Source organism: Acomys russatus, chromosome X (assembly GCF_903995435.1).
Source record: "Acomys russatus chromosome X, mAcoRus1.1, whole genome shotgun sequence".
NCBI classification, from domain to species: Eukaryota; Metazoa; Chordata; class Mammalia; order Rodentia; family Muridae; genus Acomys; species Acomys russatus.
The window spans coordinates 111,477,622-111,489,955 of NC_067169.1; positions in this window are offsets into that span (position 1 = coordinate 111,477,622).

Here is a 12,334-nt window from a genome sequence, read left to right on the forward strand (position 1 = left end):
AACATAATTCAGGAACAGGAGGATTTGAAAAATAAAATAATGGCTATATGCTGAAAGATTCAAATCAGTATCATAATCTATATACAATAATGGGTTACTATAACCAAATACCAATTGAAAAATAGTAAATAAAACTCCTATGCCTAGGGGCATGATTGATAACGTTTTAAACATTCCATGGTGTTGAGAATGTGGTCAATTGGAAAAGTGGATACCTAGCATGCAAGAAGCCCTGGGTGTAATCCCCAGAACTAAATAAAGCTGAACATGCTGCATGCCTGTAATCCCAGCAGGAGAATCCAAAGTTTTCCTCAGTAGCATAGAGAGTTTGAGGCCAAGCTTGCTTAGAGATGACTCCAGTCTCAAAAATACATACATATATACATACATACATACATACATACATACATACACACATACACTTCTACAACAGTGTCAAGTTTAAATTACCAAATCATTGTCCACAAATATTGTATTGGGAAGAAAGGTGAAGGATTTGCTTTCTAGCTGATCTGAGCCAGTCCTATCACATCACTGATAGACACAGAGCTTACTAGGTAGAAGCTGCGCACTGTCTTTCAGATCCTCCCTCAAAAACCTAAAGATTACTGTCCCATCCTTTGAGGAGCCTGAGGTCCTTGGCTCCCATCAAAGACTGAAGGAGCTGCCTAGCTCAAGGTCACCATCCTTTGGATTTATACAATGGGTTTCAGGGCTCAACATCCTTGCCTCTACTCAGAACCACTCTGAAATATTATCCAGTCTGTAGAACTTCTTGAAGTTGCTAATGGGGTTTTTATTAGTATCACCTTAGAATAGGACTTCTTCGAGTCAACCTTCTTCCCTCTTCCTTATCTAGCTGCAAAATTTCATCTCAAAAACATGCCTCGGATAATCTTCTGTATCTATTTCCATGAATTGGAGTGATTAAATAGTGAGGAGGAGAAGAGGAGTGGCTGTGGGATATTTGAGGAGAGAAGGGGGTGAATTCATCATTTCACAATAAGAAAGAATTTTTAGAAAAGCATAGTGGGACTGTCTGTGTTATGAAAGAAATGGTGATAGACAGGGTGTTAGGTTTAAAGGTGAGATGGCATGCAACAGACATGGATATGGAGAGATTTATTTGGGAAGAAGGGAAATGGAGAGTTGGGACCTGAGTTGGACCATGAGGGTAGGGAGAGAGAGAGAGAGAGAGAGAGAGAGAGAGAGAGAGAGAGAGAGAGAGAGAGAGAGAGAGACAGAGACAGAGACAGAGACAGAGACACAGAGAGAAGAGGGAGTCTTCTTAGAGAAAGTACAAGAGTAAGAGAGGAAAATAAGACACACACACACACACACACACACACACACACACACACACACACACACACACACGGTAAGTTTGTCCTTTTATCCTGGGCCCCTGGTGCATACCTAATGGTGGGCAGATGATGATGTCACAGGTTGCTAAGCAACCTAGAAGGCAGAGAGAGAGAGAGAGAGAGAGAGAGAGAGAGAGAGAGAGAGAGAGAGAGAGAGAGAGAGAGAGAGAGAAGAAAAGGAAGGAACAAAAAGAATTGTTTTCCCAGTCTGGTGATGGGGAAATGTATTTAAACTCAGTTTAGGAGGCAGAGACATGTGAGCCCCTGTAAGTTCAAGGCCAGCCTGGTCTTCAGAGTTGGGTTCAGGACAGCCAGGGATACACATAGAGAAACCCTGTCTCAGAAAACAAAACAAAACGAAACAAAAACAAAAACAAAAACAAAAACAAAAAAACAGAAATAATATTTGTGGGAGATTGTCCTAGTTTGTTTTTTGTTGTTGTGATAAACACCATGACCAAAAGCAACTTGGGGAAAAAGATGTTATTTGGCTTACATTTCTGTGCCATAGGCCACCATCAAGAAGAGCGGGGCTAAGAGCTCAGGAGCTCAGGATGAGAATCAGGATGCAGGTACTGAAGCAGAGCCCATGGAGGACAGTTGATTGATGGCTTATCCTCCATAGCTTACTCCATTTGCTTTCTTATACAATCCAGAACCACCTGCCTGGCGCAGCACTGCCCACCGTGGCCTTCGGTCTCCCCCATCAATCACCAATCAAGAAAATGACCCTTAGACTTGCCAACAAGCCAATCTGATGGAAGCATTTTCTTTTTATTTCCCTCATCCATAAGCTCAGGAACAAAAACTAACCAGAAGAGAGATGTGAATAGTAATAAAGTCCATCACTCAGAAAACTTCTAAAGAATGTAGTCTCCCTAAAATGAAGCATTAAGTTAACTAAGAGAAAGATACAGATTCTAGGAAAAGAACAATGGCAACATAGACAAAGGAAATTCTAGAAAGGGATGTCCCTGGAGAAAAGCCAACTCAGATCTAAGGACAGGAAGCTAACCTTGAGAGGGCCTGCTCCCATTCCTTTTTATAATTTTCTAAGCAATGAACTTTCATTAAAACCCTTTAGGTCCTTGCATACACTCTTGTAGAACTTTGCAAAACCAGAAAAGGAAATAGTGGAAATCTGTACTTTCCTCATCGTTAGAAACTTCTATACAAAATGTTCACATTCTTTCCCCCAGAAACTACCTGCCTCCTCAGATCCATGCTAAAGAAGATCTGCCTCAAGAGATACCCTGTCCAGAGCGGGTGGGTGTGATGGCTCACACCTTTAATCTCAGCACTCGGGAGGCAGAGGCAGGCAGATTGCTGTGAATTCAAGGCCAGCCTGGTGTACAAAGCGAATCTAGGACAGTCAAGGCTACACAAAAAAACTCTGTCTCAAAAACTGAGAGAGAGAGAGAGAGAGAGAGAGAGAGAGAGAGAGAGAGAGAGAGAGGGAGAGAGAGAGAGAGAGAGAGAGAAAGAGAGAGAGAGAGAGAGACCTTGTCCAAATATATGAGAGATGAGCTGGGTGTGGTGGCTCAGGTCTGTTTATGCCAAGTACTTGAGAGGCTGAAGTAGGAAACTGACATGTTTGAGGTTAGTCTGAAGTGAAATATAATGAAAAAAAAAAAAAGGTCAGAGATGTCACCATATTCTATTAGAAGATTGTCTTCAAGACCTACTTGCATTTATTCTTTGGACCTGCCTCGCAGTCACCTTATGGGGACCAAAAAGAATGGAAACTCCCAAGAACTTAGCATAAATAGTAGAAAGGCTCTTTCTTCATTAAAAATATATATACTCTGGCCACAACATGTACAATTTAGTCTTATACAAATTTAGGTGACACAGAGCACTTTCTCATTCTATAATCATGACAAAGTGCAGAGACAGACACTTGGGGTCCTCAGAAAGGTTCAGGCGTCCACGTGTATCTATCCATGAGCGTGTGTGGGATGTGTATGGGGGGAATGTGTGTTTGATATGGCATGCTTGTCAGGAGCAGAGAACAACGTTCAGGAATTGGTCCCCTCCTTCTACCATGTGGATCCAAGGTTCAACTCATGTCAAGAGCCAGAAGTGCCTTTATCCACTTGAGCTGTCATACCAGCATGGGAAAGGACTCTGTCGTGGAGATAGAGCTAATCAAGTATGGAGGACACTGTCCTAAATAGGAATACACCAATATAAGGATATTCCAGTCATGCCTCCATCCTTCCCTTACATTAATCTATGGTACTCTTACCACAAATGTCTGTCCTTAAAACAGTTGTAGCTCATTTTGTGTCCTCAGCTAAAAGAAACCACAGGATGCCACATCTTGTCCCACTAGGCTTCAATTGGGACACATTCTTGCTCCTACCTTCCTATTTTCATGCAAAATGTTTCAAAGCCACATCATAACCTTGAGTTGCAGCACAACCTAGAAACAAATTTGACAAAAAGCATACACTGTATCATAGTAAAGGAAGAGGACAGAAAAATCTTTTATCTACAAGGCCAAATCTGGAGGAAACCAACTAGCTCTGAAAAGAGTTAGACTGCCAAACTGAATGTATTTATGCACTGAATACATAAAGGAGTTTTAACTTTAAAAGAAAAATCCCAGGCCAAGAAAGGTATGAAATCTTGGAAACTGCCTGGAAAATAGAGAAGAAAAAGAATAAAAAGTCTTGTCTGTTTGGCACTTGACAGATAAGCAGCCTCCCACCCCCCCACCCCACCCCAACCCCCCGCAGTGAGGAAGGGAAGGGAGTTTTAGAGAAAGAGTGGAAAATCCCAAAGTAACAGAGAAAGCATACTTAGGTGCTGGCCAGCATCTGAGAGAAAAGAAATAGGAGAGAAGAAAAGAGGAACAACATTACACGTTTTGAGAAAGAGCAGTAATAGTACTGTTAATTAAGACTCAGAAAGGTAGGGTGACCCAAACAACTTCATTTAGCAGACTGTAAAATACGTTTTATTTAATTAAAAAAGATTATAGTCAGGCATAGTGCATGCCTTCAATTTCAGCACCCCTGAGACAGAGGTAGGTGGATTTTTGTGAATTCAAGGCCAACCTGCTATGAGAGTTCCAGGCCAGCTAAGGCTACAGAGGCCTTGTTTCAAAAGACAAAACAAAACAAAACAAAGAAAGAAAATATTATACATACTCATAATTTACAGTGATAGTTTAACATATGCATACCTAGTGGAATGGTTAATTCAAACTACCTCGTATGTATATACATATACACTATATACATATATACACACATATATGTATGTATGTGTGTGTGTGTGTGTGTGTGTGTGTGTGTGTGTGTGTGTGTATTTTGACAATGATAGGGATCAATTCCAGGGCCTTATGCTTACAAGGCAATATATTCAATTGTACTCTTTCTTTTTTTTTTCCTTTTTTTCTCATTAATTTATTTATTCATTTTATATCCTCATTGCAGCTCCTCCCTCCTCTCCTACCAGTCCCACCCTCCAACCTCTTCCCCTTTTCTCTGCTCCCCTTCTTCTCAGAAAAGGGAAGGAACACACACACATACACACACATACACACACACACACACCAACTCACCTTAGCACACCAAGCTGCATCAAGACTAAGTGCATCTTCTTCCACTGAGGCCCAACAAATGCAAATCAAAACCACTGAGATTCCATCTTACACCTGTCACAATGGCTACTATCAAAAACGCAAGTGGCAGCACATGCTGGTGAGTATGTGGAGAAAGGGAAACACTCCTCCATTGCTGGAGGGAATTCAAACTTGGACAATCACTTTGGAAATTAATTTGGTGCTTTCTCAGAAAACTGGGAATAGTGCTACCTCAAGACCCAGCTATACCACTCCCGGGCATATGCTCAAAAATGCTCCACCATACCACAAGGGCACTTGCTCATTATGTTCATAGCAGCCGTACTCATAACTGTCAGAAATTGAAAACAATCTAGATGGTCCTCAACCAAAGAATGGATAAAGAAATCGTAGTACATCTACACAATGGAATACTGTTCAGCTTTTACGAACAAGGGAATCATGCAATTTGTAGGCAACTGACTGGAACTAGAAAAGATCATCCTAAATAAAGTAATCCAGACCCAGAAAGACTCACGTGGTATACACTCACTTACAAGTAGAGATTAACCACATAATACAGGAGAACCACACTACATTACACAGACCCAAAGAAGCTAAATAACAAGGAGGGATCAATGGGGAACACATTAATCTCCCTTTGAAGAGGAAATAGAATAGACATCTGGGTGGACAGTGGGTCATGGTGGAGGCAGGAGGGGAGTGGGTATGGAAATAGGAGATATCAGGTTGGGGTAGGATGGAGGGAGAGAATATTGTAAGAGATAAGTAGAATCAGGTGGTGGGCATCTCTGGCATAAGCTAGAAACCCAGGAATATACTATGAGGCTCACACTAGCTATGCCCTCTAGGGGCCTGAACAGAGCCTGAATTGGCCATCTCCTGTAGCCAGGCAAGACTTCTAGTGGAAGGATTGGGACACCAATTCAGCCACAATACCTTTGATCTACAATGTGTCCTGACTACAATATGTGCTGCGTTGCTGGGCATGGTCGCACACGCCCCTAATCCTAGCACTCAGGAGGCAGATGCTGACAGATCACTGTGAGTTCGAGGCCAGCCTGGTCTACAAAGTGAGTCCAGGACAGCCAAGACTACACAGAGAAGCCCTGTTTCAAAAAATAAACAAACAAAAGATGTGCTGGGGTAAAAGTAGTGTAGAAATTGTGGGAGTGACCAACCAATGACTGGTCCAGCTTGAGAACCATGCTATCAGAGGGAGCCAACATCTGACACTGTTTTGAGGGCCAGGACCCAGAGACTGGACAACTCAGAAACCTAGCATAGAAAATGATTACTACTGATACTCTGCTGTACTCATATATGGGTGCCTAGCTTAATTGTCATCAGAGAGCTTTCACCCAGCAACTGATAGAAACAAATGCAGAGATCCACAGGCAAACGTTAGGAGTTTGGGGGAGCAAATCCCGTGGAAGAGGGCAAGGAAGGATTGTAGGAGCCAAAGGGGTCAAGGACACCACAAGAAAATCCACAGAATCAACTAACCTGGGTCCATAGGGCTCACAGAGACTGAACCACCAACTGGGGAGCCCTCATGGGAGTGACCTACACCCTGTGCACATATGTTACAGTTGTGTAACTTGGTCTTCTTGTGTGACTCCTAACAGTGGGAGCAGGGCCTGTCTCTGACTTTTCTTCCTGTTTTTGGGAACCTTTCCGCCTTCTGGGTTGCCTCATCCAGCCTTAATACAGGGGAGGTGGCTAGTCTTACTGCAGCTTGATATGCCATGTTTGGTTGATATCCATGGGATATCTAAAGAGAAGTGGTGGAGTGGAGGGAGCCAGCAGAGGGTAGGTGGTGGGGAGGGACTGGAAAGAGAGGAGGGATGGGAAACTGCGGTCAGGATGTGAAAGAAAGAAAGAAAGAAAAAGAAAGAAAGAAAGAAAGAAGGAAGGAAGGAAGAAAGGTGCCCCCCCCCCACTTTACAGTCCAGATCCTTTATTCCTTTTGTACATTAGGCCATGAATTCCTATGGAATGGGATCCATCAGTCCTTCCCATTAGTCCTCACAAAGTGTGCTCTCTGGGTGGTGCAGGCTGGCACTTCAGCTGCCCTTCTCCTTCGCTTCCTTCTTCTTCTGGTCGTTCCCTTCACGCGCTTCAGGAAGCTGTCCCTGCTCTTAGAGCGCTCGATGTGCTCGATGCACACGTTGATGCTCTTGGCGAGAATCTTGCCCTTAACCTGCTTGTTCACAATGATGCCCACAGCATGCTAGGTGACATTGTAGACTCTTCCGGTTTTGCCATGGTAACACTTATGGGGCATTCTTTTTTGAGCAGTGCCCATTCCCTTGATGTCGACATTATCACCCTTCTTATAGAGTCGCATGTGTGTCGCCAAAGGAACAACTCCATGCTTCCTAAAAGGCCTAGAGAACATACAGTGAGTGCCCATCTGTTTTCCCTTGGCGCGTTACTGGAAGATGGCTGCCAAGGCCCAGGAAAAGTGTTTTTATATAAATACTGTAATTGATACTTAGATCCTAGTGGTATGAAATGGAAAGCAAAGCTCCATAGTTTCGCAATGTCTATTGTAACTGTACAGAAATTCTCTGAGGTGTATGGACTTGGGTCTGGGCAAGTAATTGTACCAGTGCCTATGTTAGTGAAGCTGTGTGATGTTTTCTATCTGTAAGTTCTTTATAATGAAGTGAGTTTATTCAACAAACAATAGCAAAAATAAATAAAAGAGGGTAATGATTGTAAACATTTTAAAAAGGAAATTTACAAGGGTCACTGAGTTTTGGGAGGTGGCATTATTATTAATAATTATAAAATAAAGATTTAAAAGATCTCAGCAAGCTGTGGTGTTGGGTTAAAGACCAGTATAGCCAGAACTTTAGCTCAGACATAAAATTGTGCTTTTCCCCAGGACTCTTCAGAGTGGGAAAATGTATGGAACGGCTGTAAGAAGATCTTTCAGTAGCTGTAAGGAAGGCTAGGGAATGTAGCTCAGATGGTAGAGTGCTTGCTTAGAATGCAAGAAGCTCTGGGATCTTCAGTGACACAGGAACTGGATGTGGAGGGCAAGAAGTTCAAAGTCATCCTTGCCTTGATGAGTTGAAAGCAAGCCTGGGCTACCTGAGACCCTAATTCAAAGACAGACAGAGGAGTACCAAGGAAATAAGGTGTATCAGAGAAAAGTCACTTAATAAAAGTGGGAAAATGTAGGAACAGTAGGATAGTGACTAGGGGAGAGATTTTGAGTACAATCAGTAAATGAGTTAATGTGTTCACTCATTCAATAGTGAGCCCATACCATTTTCCACTGAAGCATATGTAGAGATCAAAACCAGACAGGGGTTCAGTCCTCAGATTTTAAGCAGGGGGAAATAGTAAAGTGAGTAAAATATGGCATCATTTTGTAGTGGCTGTTTTGGTTTCTTTAAAAACCCACTTATATTATGTTTTTGCTTTAATCCCAAGTGTGGGCTATGGGGCTGCTTTTAGTTTCTCCACAGCTGATGTGTCTCATGTGGGCTTGGAGAGTGGCATGGTTTTTGCTAGCTGATGAGCTCCTGTGGCTCAGAGGGAGTATGGTCTTTGCCAGCTGAGATAGTTGAGCTCTGAGGACTCTGAGAGGCTAGAAATACCAAAGCCCAGATACAGAGAGAATATTTCAAGGAGATGCTCTCAGGAGGAAGAAGGCTGCTGCTGGTTCTTCCTGCAGCTGTCTTTGCAGTTAGCTAGACAGCTGGATATACTGATTACGAAGATTGGAATTGCTCCAAAAAACTAAATCTAAACAAATCTAGGTCCCCTGTCCTTTCTTTCTTTCTTCTTCTTCTTTTTGGTTGTTGTTGTTTGTTTTTTGAGACAGAGTTTCTCTGTGTAGCCTTGACTGTCCTAGACTCATTTTGTAGACCAGGCTGGACTCAAACTCACAGTGATTTGCCTGCCTCTGCCTCCCAAGTGCTGGGATTAAAAGCGTGCCTCACCACATCCAGCCCTCCCGTTCTTTCTAACATTCTTTCTCTCCTACCCAGTGATGGGGAGTTTGAAAGGAGGTAGAGGTATAAGGAATTCCATTAAAATAGTTAAAATAAAAAGTGTGCCTACATTATTTGATCAACTTTATATAGAACCTGTTTTTGGCACCACCATTCCAAGTACTTTGCATGAACGGTAGACTTACTCTGTTATCTCAGTTAACAGATGAGGTGCTTGCTGTGCAGAGGTGACATGCTCAAGGTCACCCTAGTTATAAACTAACTAATTCCACCTGCTTAACTCTTGTGTTTGATGCCATCTTGGGGTGAAGATGGCTGGTACCAGGTGAGAGACTGTGACTGTCACAACTTCCCTTAGATGATCTGGAGCTACATTCATTCAGCACTTGTTGATCTGAAAGTATTCATTGTTATTGTCATTATTATTATTGTCATCATCATCATCATCATTATTATTAATTATTGTTGTTTTTATTATTGAGAATCTCTTTATGTAGCCCTGGTTGTCCTGGAACTCACTGTACAGACCAGGCTAGCCTCAAACTCACAGAGATCTGCTTGCCTCTGCCTCCTGAGTGCTCAGATTAAAGATGTGCACTGCCATGCCAGGTTTCTAAAAGTATTTATTGAGGGCAAGATAGCTCAGTAGGTAAACATGGTTGCTGCCAAGCTTGATGTCTTGAGTTTGATGCCCAGAACGCACATGGTAGAAGGAGGGAGACAACTCCTTCAAATTATCTCTGAACTTCCACGCATGGCATGCATATCTGCCTCCCCCAATAAATATATAAATGGAAACAATGTATTTATTACCGATCTTACTTTGTGGCCAGTATTGGACTGGGCTAAGAGGATATAGAAATAAGACAAATTTAATCACTGCTCTTAATAAAGACCATTTACTATCAGGGAAGGAAGATGGTGAATAAGTAAACAAATAGGGGACTAGAGAGATGGCTTTGGGGGTTAAGAGCACTTGTCGTTCTTGCAGAGAACTTGGGTTTGGTACTCAGCCCGCACATGGTATCTCATACATCACTGTAAGTCCAGTTCCAGGAAGATTTTCTGCCCTCAGTGGGCACTGCATGCATGTGGTGCACAAACATACATATATATAGACAAAACAAGTACATACCAGGGCTATCTAGAGAGACTTTGTCTCAAAAAACAAAACAAATTTTTTAAAATTTTATTAGTTTATTCAGATTACAAGTCAATTGTTATCTCATCACTTGTATCCTCCCATTCCTCCCTCCCTCCCACTTTCACTCTATTCCCCTCCCCTAGGTCTATGACCGAGGGGGACCTCCTCCCCCACTATATGGTCATGAAGGCTATCAAGTCTCATCTTGGTAGCCTGCTTATTCTTTCTTTGAGTGCCACCAGGCCTCCCCACCGAGGGGAGGTGGTCAAATACAGAGCACCAGATTTCATGTCAATGTCAGTTCCCACTCTTCACATAACTGTGGAGAATGTCCTGTCCATTGGCTAGATCAGAGCAGGGGTTCAATGTTTACTATTGTATTGTCCTTGGCTAGTGCAATAGTTTGAGCAGACCCCCCTGAGCCCCGATCCACCCATCATGATGTTCTTCTTGTAGGTTTCTAGGACCCTCTGGGACCTTCTATTTCCCCATCTTCTATATTTCTCTTACCTAGAGTCTCAGTAGGATGTCCTCACATGTATCCTAATCTCCTGGTAAGTGAAGACTTTGGGCTAGTGCCCAATTATAAGTGAGTATATACCATGTGAGTCTTTCTGCTTCTGGGTTAACTCACTCAGTATGATCATTTCTAGTCCCATCCATTTTTCCACAAATTTTGGGATTTCCACGTTTTTAATAGTATTTAATAGTATTATGGAATAATAGTATTCCATAGTGTAAATGTACCATAGTTTCTTTATCCATTCTTCAACTGAGGAATATTTAGGCTGTTTCCAGGTTCTGGCTAGTATGAATAAGGCTGCTATGAACATAGTTGAGCATATGTCCTTGTGTGGTGGAGCATTTTCTGGATATCAAAAATTTCTTAAGAATAATAAAAGTAAATAGTTTTAATATTAAAAATAGACTGACATTAAGCCAGGTGTGGTGGCACATGCCTATAATCCCAGCACTTGGGAGGCAGAGGCCGGTGGATCTCTGTGATTTTGAGGTCAGCCTGTTCTATAAAGTGAGTCCAAGCCAGCCAAAACTGCACAGAGAAACCCTGTCTTGAAAAACCATAAATAAATAATCAAACAAACAAACAGCAATAAATAAAACATAGTTAAATATAAAAGTTCTGATTCTGCTTCAAAGTACAATTATATGGTTGTGATACATGTACTAAGTGAAAAAATTATCTCCCTTGTTATAGTTTGACTATGAATTGTTTCATACAGGCCCAAGTTTTGAATTAGTTGATTCACAGCTAATGCTGTTATTTTGGGAGGTTGTTGAAATTTAGGCAAGTGGGATATAGCTGGAAGAAGCAGGCCACTGGAAGCAGGACCATGAAGGTAATACCAGGTTCTAGTGCTCTCCTTTATCTCTGCTTTCTGTCTCTCATGATATGAAGTGTTTCTGCAACAGGCCCAGAAACACAAAGCCAGGTGACTTAGTAAGCCAAAATAAAAACTGTTGAATGATTATTAATAATTAATATTGATTCATGTAATTTTTAAGGCAGCAGTTACTCCTTAACTGGCTATTATATAAATTAAGGTCACAGAAACCTTTTAACCCAGGTCTTGCCTCTGAATATAGCACATTTCTCACAACAACAACAAAGGAAATATAGACTAAAGAGAAAACTAACAGAATTGAAAGGTGACCCAAATAAAATGACTGAAGTGTAAAATGCAACACAATCACATTTAGGTGGAAGAACTGATTTATTGGCAGCTAAGCATTTTTCCAGAAAGAGGTCTTTCTCAAGTACTGAGTATAGCCTGAGCAATATAAGGAAGCAAGGAGGGAGATGTGAATATGGCCATCTTTGAACTAGCTTTCAAGCAAGAGTAAAACTTCATCTTTGGTTACTTCAGAATCAAATAGTTTCATCCAGGTGGTGGTGGTAGCACACACCTTTAATCCTAGCACTCAGGAAGCAGAGGCAGTTTGAAGCCTGCCTGGTCTACAGAGTGAGTTCCAGGACAGCCAGGGCTCCACAGAGAAACCCTGTCTTCAAAACAAAAAACAAAACAAAACAAAACAAACAAGTAAAAAAAAATCAAATAGTTTCAAAGAGTTGAAAATGTAGGTACATGGAATGTACATCACAGCCACTACAGTATGTACGTAGCATACTGTGCACATTTAATATGCATTTATCAAGCTGGCTGTGTTTCATTCCAGAGCGGGAATGCTAGGAATCAAACTTGAGACTGTGTGTATGCTTAATCCACACAGTATCATAGCTACA